Consider the following 10,000-nt stretch of genomic DNA (forward strand, 5'->3'; position numbering starts at 1 on the left):
CCACAGCTTTTCCTACCACAACATGCCTGCTTTCCGGTCCCCCGCTCCACTATAGCCTAGTGTGTGTTCAAATTTGGCAAACAGTGGCAAACGTTCGTGGTGAACATGTTTTCCTTGAACAGTTAAATTTGAATGATTTGGAGTTACAGTTTTTCTCAGTCGCTTTGGTGCTTTTTTCACATCACTATTAACATTTGCACAGCAGTTAGTGCATTTCTCAAAACAATTAGTGCAAACTGCAAAACCTAGTGGATAACCTGCAAAAGCACATCACTTGCTCAAAATGGATAGTCCATTCCTCAAAAGCAAGTATTCATGTCAATGAAACTGTCAGTGTCATCAAAATGAAAAGTCTTGACACCATCGTTTATGAACAAGATATTTAAATGGCTTTGTCATGTTTTCATTATGACAGTTTATTCTCTCAGTGTTTTCCAATGCAAAAAAAGGTCAGAACTCGGTGACACTACCTGAACATGCTCAAGACAGCACTATACACTTGTACAGCCATTTGAAAACTACAGTAAAGTTACAAATTGCTGTAGTTACAGTAGGAGAGTAAGTGAGTACAAGACACTGAATACGTAAGTTTCACATTTTTACTGTATATGCTCTTTGCAATTCTACAGCATTGTGGCAGAATTTGATAACTAGTTCACCAATTTTGTATGAAATGACTCAAACAATGAAATGAAGACTATTAGTTTGATTGGGAATGACTATTCAGCATCCATAAGTATAGTTCATTTTGACTGACATGACATAAGCAAATGATAATGTTATAAAACAGCAGAGAATTGTATGAAAGCAACTGATATATGTCCAAAAGTATTTGCAATTTGTTCAGAGGAAGGAGAAATTGCTACTATGATGTGCACAAATGACTAAATGTTGTGGAGGTTGAATTAATAGTTATGAGAATTTTCATTGTGATCTGAGAAAAGCACCAAAGCGACTAAGAAAAACTGTAACATTCTATTGTAGCGGTAATCGCATTGTTACCTTCATCAAGCTCACGTCCATTTCCGTCCAGTTCTACCTAGCAGACTGTTTGCGATTGTTTGCAAACGTTCGCCGAAAACTCAAGGCAAACAGAAAACTGTTGGCCAACGTTCGCCTATGTTTGCGAATCATACATTGCGCTGATATATTTGTTTTTAATCATCAATGAACACCACTAACCACTCTAGTTCATCCAAAACAAACCAGAAAAGGGACTCAAAGTGCTAAATACCGGAATTATCCTTTAAGGCCATTGTACACTGAGTCAATATTTTATCCTCTGAAATTTTGACGAATGATTGAACAATAAATACAACCTCTTGCCTTGTCAATCACATTTACACATGCTCTCCTAAACTTTCATCCATCAGTCAAGTTTTCAGTACAGGTTAGATTTTCAAAAAAGAAAACACATCCAGAATGATAGATAAGAGTGTGCAAAGTTAAAGGGGACTGATATTTAGAAGACGCTTTTATCCAAAGCGACACGGAGTCGCAACGGCAGTAATCAAACCCGGGTCAACTGATTGTCAGTCAGTGACGTAGATTCTAGCAGGTCACACAGCCCTGACAATGTAAAATGTATGGAGCCACACATATATAGTACTTTATTGTAATCCCAGTCTTTTGTCTGCGGTCCATTCACTCTCTTGTAAGCCCATATTGGGATAATAATGGGCCTGGTACTGCTTCCCTGTCAGAGATGATTAAAAATGTATATGAAAAGATGCTCTCTCTCTCTCTCTCTCTCTCTCTCTCTCTCTCTCTCTCTCTCTCTTCCGATCCATACAGCGCAGTGTAGTGCAGAAGGCACGCCAGGCTGCCTGTATACGGGGAGGGGTGTTGAGCTGTGGGCTGAGATGATGAAAGAGCAGTGTTCAGCTTCTATTGTTCACACACATCATTTTACATCATTTTACACAGTCTGAATGGGGCAAAGTGAACAAAAAAAAAACTTTGCTGCTGAACAAGGCAAGTCATAGACATCATTCTGATTCCTGTTTTGTTTTTCATTTGGGTGTGTTAATGTGTTTGGGTGTGTGTGTGTGTGTGTGTGTGTGTGTGTGTATGTGTCTGTGCGTGTGTGTGTGTGTGTGTGTGTATGTGTATGTGTGTGAGTGTGTGTGTATGTGTGTTTTTTTGTTCTGTACGTGTTTGTATAAGTGTGTGTGCGTGTGTGTGTGCACGTGGATGTGCCTGTGCGTGTGTATGTGTGTGTCTGTGTGTATTTGTGTATGTGTGTGTTTTGTTTTGTGCAAGTGTGTGTGTTTTGTGTGTGTGTGTGTGCGTATGTGTTGTGTCTCTCAGTAGTGTTCTGCTCTATTATTTGTTTCTCTTTTGTGTTATTCTGATGTGAGCGTGTGATGAATATGCTATCAGACCGAGCAGATGGAGGGGCTGGGGAGAGGGCAGTGCGCTGGAGCTTCTCACTGTGACTCGCATCCACAGACACTGACACTGCCTATGGGCATGGAACCTGCCTATGGGCATGGAACCTGCCTATGGGGATGGAACCTGCCTATGGGGATAGAACCTGCCTATGGGCATGGAACCTGCCTATGGAGATGGAACCTGCCTATGGAGATGGAACCTGCCTATGGGCATGGAACCTGCCTATGGGCATGGAACCTGCCTATGGGGATAGAACCTGCCTATGGGCATGGAACCTGCCTATGGAGATGGAACCTGCTTATGGGGATAGAACCTGCCTATGGGCATGGAACCTGCCTATGGAGATGGAACCTGCCTATGGGGATAGAACCTGCCTATGGGCATGGAACCTGCCTATGGAGATGGAACCTGCTTATGGGGATAGAACCTGCCTATGGGCATGGAACCTGCCTATGGAGATGGAACCTGCCTATGGGGATAGAACCTGCCTATGGGCATGGAACCTGCCTATGGAGATGGAACCTGCCTATGGGGATAGAACCTGCCTATGGGCATGGAACCTGCCTATGGAGATGGAACCTGCTTATGGTAAAAACACCCGCCAACATATACACCAATATACACACGCACAACCACACACACACGCACGCACGCCTGCACGCACGCATACATGTGCATTAATGCAGGTACAATGCAGGTACGACTATTTGCACATGCTCAGACACAAGCAAATGCAACCACTAAAACTACTTGGATACACGCAGACGTTGAGATCTTCTGCCATAACAGCATGTGGCCTGTACACAGATACAGAGATGTAAGGAGAAGAAAACCAACACACAAAGTCAACAAGCTGTCAATCAAGGGAGTTCCAGGGCCGGTATTTTAAAGTGCGATGAAGAGAGAATGAAGTAGAGAATGCAGAATGAATGCTGACACTGTGTGTTTATATGAGTGAGGGAGGTGGTGCTGGAGAGAGAGAGAGAAACAGATAGAGGAGGTGTGTGAGAGAGAGAGAGAGAGAGAGAGAGGGAGGGAGGGAAAGAAAGAGATAGAGAGAAGGTGTGAGAGAGAGGGGAGCGCCCCGTAGCTGTGGGTCGATCTGAAAGATCAAAGCCCTCCCCTGTAATACTGCCTGATCTCAGATGGGCCAGCGGGCCGATCCCACACGCCATGCTTATAAATGATCCCTTTTACAGCGCACGGACACTGCACCAGGTGTTGATGCCTGTGGACCAAACCTCCCTTCTACTTTAAAACACTCAGCAGCACTGGCTGAGTCTCAGTCTAGATACCAACACTCACGGTTTCACTTACAACACTGATGCAAACCAGTGCTTTTACCAACTTTTACTAAAACAACAACTAATGTTGAAGTATGCATACTGTAAATAGAGTCAGTCAAAACAAAATCAATCAAAACAACCTGCAATCTATACCATCCTGTACAATTTTCAACATAAAAACACATTTTCTTCCCACAAAACCAGGTATTGGCAGAGACAGCTCCCTAAGGTTGGCTCATAGCTCGACACAGTTCACACATCAATCAAATGCATCGGCTCACTAAACCGCAATATTCCTTTATTGATAGTCCAAACTGCAATTTTGACAGAGCCGCTCTTAAATTAAATTGTGTGATTTTGTTGATTTTTTTCTTTTCACAAAGCACTTGAGGCTTTATTCAGTACTTTGGGGAGAAAGGCTAAAACAGGAAATCGTGACAAACATTGCTGTGTGAGGCTGTAAAATCCCAATGAAATAAGTTATGAGCTGAAATATATCACCAAGACATCTCACTGTGCCACGTTTATCAGACATCTGAGAATTACGGCATTGTCACAGAACATTCTGGACTAAATCTTACCACAATCAAGGACGAGATAGAGGCGTTTTGGCAAAAGTAGAACACTGAAGTTCTGTTCTGCTTGCTCTCTCTCTCTCTCTCTCTCTCTCTGATAATTAGAACTCGTTGTGCAGCTCAATATTTCATCGACTAAGATGAGAGATGAGAACAGCACGCTCTCCACCGCCTCTCCTCCTTAGCGGTCTGCCTGACCACTAAAGCGAGAAGCAAGCCGCCCGCCCTGTGAGGCACAGGGTGAAGGCTTCCCACACCCACAGCACTAATGCTCCACCACAGGGTCCAGTGGTGATCAAGTGGGCTTTGGCAGAGTGTTTACAGTAAGTACAGGATGAGCCAGGATGGCGTCCCTTGGTGAGGGGCAGGGGGGTAGTAGAGCGGCCGTGGCAGTGCAGGAGGGGATCAGAATTGTGTCCGTGGTGAGAGGGGATTTATGGGATAGCGGAGGCTTGAGGTGGTGGCAGACCAACTCTGAGCCTGAGGAGAAACACAGTGATGATGCAGCAAGCACTCTTAAGTCCTTGGTTTATACCAGTGAGCTTATCAGTACAGCAGGCAGTTTGTGAGAAAGTGTGTGTGTGTGTGTGTGTGTGTGTGTGTGTGTGTGTGTGTGTGTTCATGTTTGTGTGTGTGAAAGAGAGAGAATGAGTGTGTGTGGGAGTATGCAAGTGTGTGTGTGTGTGTGTGTGTGCTAACAAAAGAAAAGAAAGAGAGAGAGGAAAAGAAAGAAACAAATGGCCAGCCAGCCAGCAGGACATCCTAAAAAAAACGCTAGATAAAGAAAAGCAGGTCGCTGAGGAGTTTTCCATCTCTCTGTACTGATAAATAAATGAGTAGGAGAAACTCAGAGGGCTTATTCCCCTTACACGCTGAGGTGGAGAGAGAAAGAGAGGGGAAGACACCACCAAGCAGCAGGAGAAAAAGAAATAAAGAAGGGGGAATGCGGAAAGAGAGAGAGAGAGAGAGAGAGAATGAGAAGCATACGCCGGCAATGGCCCTCTTCATGAGCGGTTTATATATATATATATATATATATATATTTATATATATATATATATATTCAGTTTTAGCAGCTCAGAGGGTGCTCCTGGGCACAATATTTTTTTTGAGAAGATATGGCACTGAATCTTAATGTTGACGCTCTTCTCTCCGTAAGTTGGTCTCCGAGGCTAACTTTGGTGAGGCAGCCCGACTCTGATAATTAAGCTGCTCATCTCTGAGGCAGGCTCTTCAGTGAAGAAAGTTGAGTATGACTTCACACTGCACTTGATTTAGAGGTAAGGACAGTGTAATCTAGCACAACTAAATGTGGCCGTTGAAAAATAACATAAACAAAAACAAAGAAACACTTGTGAAACACACTCGGAGCACTTAAGTGTCTATGCTCATATTCCCAAGTGTGCACCTAGTGAATACACACACACCGACATATGAACACTGCAAATGCAAAAGGGTACACTACACACATACATGTATACTGGAAAACACATACACTATACAACCACACACGCGAGCACCCTCTTTAACATATACAAAAAAAACTACTAGCAAATATACAACCACACCCAAATACACACACACATGCACCACACCCACATCCATCCAGACACACCAATCAGAAACTACATGAACACCCAATCAAGCACATAAGAACAGCCCACTCCCACTCCCAGTCCCCTAAGCTTGCCCAGTCAGCTGATGTATACTGTGTATACTGTGTGTGTATAGCGTGTATGGCGTGTGTATAGTGTGTATATAGTGTGTATATAGCGTGTATATAGTGTGTATATACTAGTGTATATAGCGTAAATATAGCGTGGTTATATAGCATATACAGTACTGTATATAGCGTGGATATAGCATATAGCATGGTTACAGTGTGGATATAACGTGTATTTAGTGTGTATATAGTATGGTTTAGTGTGGATATAGCATGTACGTATATAGTGTATATATAGCGGGGATATATCGTAGATATATAGCATGGATATAACTTGTACTGTATATAGCGTATATATAGCGTGGCTATACAGTATATATAGCATGGTTATAGTGTGGCTATAGCGTGGATAAAGCTGGTATTCAGCATGTATATGGCGTGCATATGATGTGCATATAGCATGGATAAAGCTGGTATGTAGCGTAGGTGGATATAGCATGGATATGCGTGGATATAGCGTAGATATAGCATGCGGTGGTCAGTTACATGTCACAGGGAATCAGTGGGGCGGATGTGGTAGCCGAGCGGAGTGGAGGGGAGCCGTGCAGATGCGTAATTGAGGAGATGGCTTGTAAATCGTGGGCTGGTAATTACACACGGACACATTATCCTCGTGTTCCGCTGTAATGGGGAAGGTGATAATGGAATTACAGATTGCCACTCACACACAGACAGGGCTTCACACAGAATGGCTTCCATTAACGCCGACCGTGGATGTGCTAGCCAAACACGCATGGACATGCACGCGCGCGCACACACACACACACACACACACACACACACACACACACAAACACACTTGCATACTCCCACACACACACTCATACTCTCTCTCTCTTTTTCTCTCTCTCACACACACACATACAGTGTACACTGGGGTGCATGCTGAGTGGGAGCTTCCATTAACTGCACGAATGACAGTAGTGAATTTTTATGGGCATATTTAAATGCTAATGCTCCTGATTAAAACATACACAGGACATAAAAAGAATCAGGTTACAACCCCCTCCCGTGCCCCACCCTCGTAAGTGGTGCCGAGCCGGCCGGCATGACCAAGGCTACAGCACACAACAGCAGTGGTGCCGAGCGGGCCGGCATGACCAAGGCTACAGCACACAACAGCAGTGGTGCCGAGCCGGCCGGCATGACCAAGGCTACAGCACACAACAACAGTGGTGCCGAGCCGGCCGGCATGACCAAGGCTACAGCACACGACAGCAGTTGGCTGACAGTGAAGTCCTTCAGACAGGTGTCTATAACCATGGTGCTTCAGTGCATAACACAACATCCAGTGAAGGCCTTTTGGAATGGAGGATTTTATGGAGGATGGAGGATTTTATTTTTATTTCTATTGATTTTCTCTCTCTCTCTCTCTCTCTTCTAGACTACTCAATGCCAGAAGTGTGTCTTTTATAATGATGAATTATATAGCTACAGCTAACAGGCTTCCCTGAAAACCGTGGGCACACGCGCGCGCGTGTGTGTGTGTGTGTGTGTGTGTGTGTGTGTGTGTGTTTATGTGTGTGTGTGTGTGTGTGAGTGAATGTATGATGAGATTGCACACGATGAGGATGTGCGTCTCTAATATGAATGCAATGCGGCTCTCCTCAGAGCTCTGGCTCACTGTACACTTCCGCACGTCGCATTATCAGCAGTGGCCATCGCCATGGACGCGAGTTTGAGCCAGCAGCCCTAGGGGCCGGACACGGTGCCAATAAAAACTCGGGGAAATGAGCAGGCAGAGATAAGAAATATTTTAGAGAGGAAGGAGAGCAAAAACAACCTCGACTTGATAAGGAGCTTTGTGACAGAGGGGCTAGTTTCTCTCATTCTCTCCCCTCTCTCTCTCTCTTCTCTCTCTCTCTCTCTCTTCTCTCATTCTCTCTCTCTCTCTCTCTCTTCTCTCATTCTCTCTCTCTCTCACTTTCTATCTCTATTAATGTGTGGTTGTGAATGCTGGAATTAAACCTATGCCACCAAAGGGAAGGGGATTTAAATGTGGGCCATAAAGGTTTAATCTGGGTCTAGACAAGAACGTGTCAGTGAATGAAAGGGGCTGGTGTCATAAAAGATAAGGGATAAAAATCGATTGCTTTCCTTAAGTCATTTTCTTCCTCCCTCTCTCTCTCTCTCTTTCTCTCTCTCACTCAAACACACACACACACACACACACACACACACACACACACACACACACACACACACACACACACACACACACACACACAGGTGAAAGACACTAAGCATTCTGTTCCATCCCGATATGGATGGGTGATTCATAATGTAGGGCAGTACTGGAATGCTAAATTGACATGCAATGCCTGCCTGTCTCACAGCACAAAACACACCATGCTATCCTCCGCTGATTGCACGTATTCAGTGGGTGGCAGGCAGACCCATGTCTCTAAATACATAGAGATGTGTACATTCCAGTCTGTCTGTCTTCAGGCGATGTTTGCATGTTTATTGATGTTGTGTGTTTGTGAATGATGTGTTGGTGTTGTTTTGTGTGCGTGTGTGAGTAATATATTGTTTTTGTGTTTGTGTGTGATTGAGTATGGATTGTGTTAATGTGGTGTGTGTGTGTGTGTGTGTGTGTGTGTGAGACAGAGACAGGGCTCTACAGTGCGCCCATTTCACTCGCACATGCGAGTAAAAATGATGGCGTGCGAGTGCAAAAAAATATTTAGGCGCACTGGTGCGAATTACTTCTAACCATGTCAATGTTTGTCTACAAAATACACCGCAACATCGAGAAACATTACTGGTGCAAACCATAGAATCACGTCGCGAATGCAGCATAAAAACTACACCTCCCATCAACGTTAGCAGTTTCGCGTTGTGACTCGCTAGTAGTCGCTTCTATCAAATCCAAGAGCACGCAGAAAAAGTGGAAAGTTAGACTAGCCAGCCAAGATGCAAAGATTGAAGAAATTAGTTCTTCTATCCACCGAATTCATCGGATATAGGACGAACAGGATGAGATTCTGAGAAGGCAGTGAGAGAAGGAAAGGTAACCTAACAAGCCTTTTAGCCCAGTTGACGTATTGGCTGCAATATGCAAATAGCTTTAGCGAAAAGGCACAAAAGTAGCCTCCCGTAATACTCCCATTTTATTCAAAGGTAGAACGCTACTGACAACTCCAGGCTTCCACGCATTCTTGTTTGCTTACACTGAATACAAGCTGAAGTGCAAAACGAAAGTAGGCCTAACGTTTGCCTAACTGCCCCCATCAATGCAGATATTTCAAATAAAAAATAAAAGTATAAAAAAAAATATATCCTTGATTAGACTATGTTGGGTTTTGTGGAAGAGCAAATGGACTGTTTTAGTAGTAGTATTCAGTATGCAGTCAGCTAAGTTACCATAGGCATATTTGGATTAGCTACAGATGGATTCACAAATAAATAAATTAGCCTACATTTGGCAGGATACTTGATATACAGGCTGAATGCAAATATGGCAATGTATTATATTATTTTACATTAACAAAATGTAGGAAAAAAGAACAGACTGAAAATAAAGTAGGTTTAAAATGGTTAGGTTTAGTTTCCTGTAGCCTAAATGTTGTCAGTCATTCTTAATCTTCGCAATTGGTGCACTGGCATGTTTAACTGTTAGCTGCAGTGTAATGTTAGATTATGTGTAAGTTAAGTACAGAACTGACTGTGCGCCCAAATTTTTGTCTGTGCTCCTAAATTTTTTAACTTGGGCGCACAAGTGCTCCTGGAAAAAAATGTTAGTGTACAGCCCTGGACAGAGAGAGAGCAAGAGAGAGAGACAAATGTGTTATTCTTGTGCTTGTCTTTGTATTTACATACATGAACATCCATTGTGCTATATTCACCAATGATTCACTAGATTCACCCATGTCAAGAGAGCTGTTTGAAAGAAACCCTCTGCAGATATTTTAAATCAGGAGTATGTCTGAGTTCTTGAAGATCCTTATTAAATATAAATCTATACAAACACCAATCCTCCACACCACTATAACTATGAATCTACTCCAGGAGGTGAAGAG

The 10,000-nt window shown here is 43.5% G+C and overlaps 1 protein-coding gene across 2 annotated transcripts in view; it reads right to left on the minus strand.

The window, feature by feature from the left end:
- klhdc8b (kelch domain containing 8B) overlaps positions 1–10,000 on the minus strand; it is a 104,360-nt gene that overhangs the window by 18,267 nt on the left and 76,093 nt on the right. The gene's annotated exons all lie outside the window — the stretch shown is intronic.

Source organism: Alosa sapidissima, chromosome 7 (assembly GCF_018492685.1).
Source record: "Alosa sapidissima isolate fAloSap1 chromosome 7, fAloSap1.pri, whole genome shotgun sequence".
Taxonomy (NCBI): domain Eukaryota; kingdom Metazoa; phylum Chordata; class Actinopteri; order Clupeiformes; family Clupeidae; genus Alosa; species Alosa sapidissima.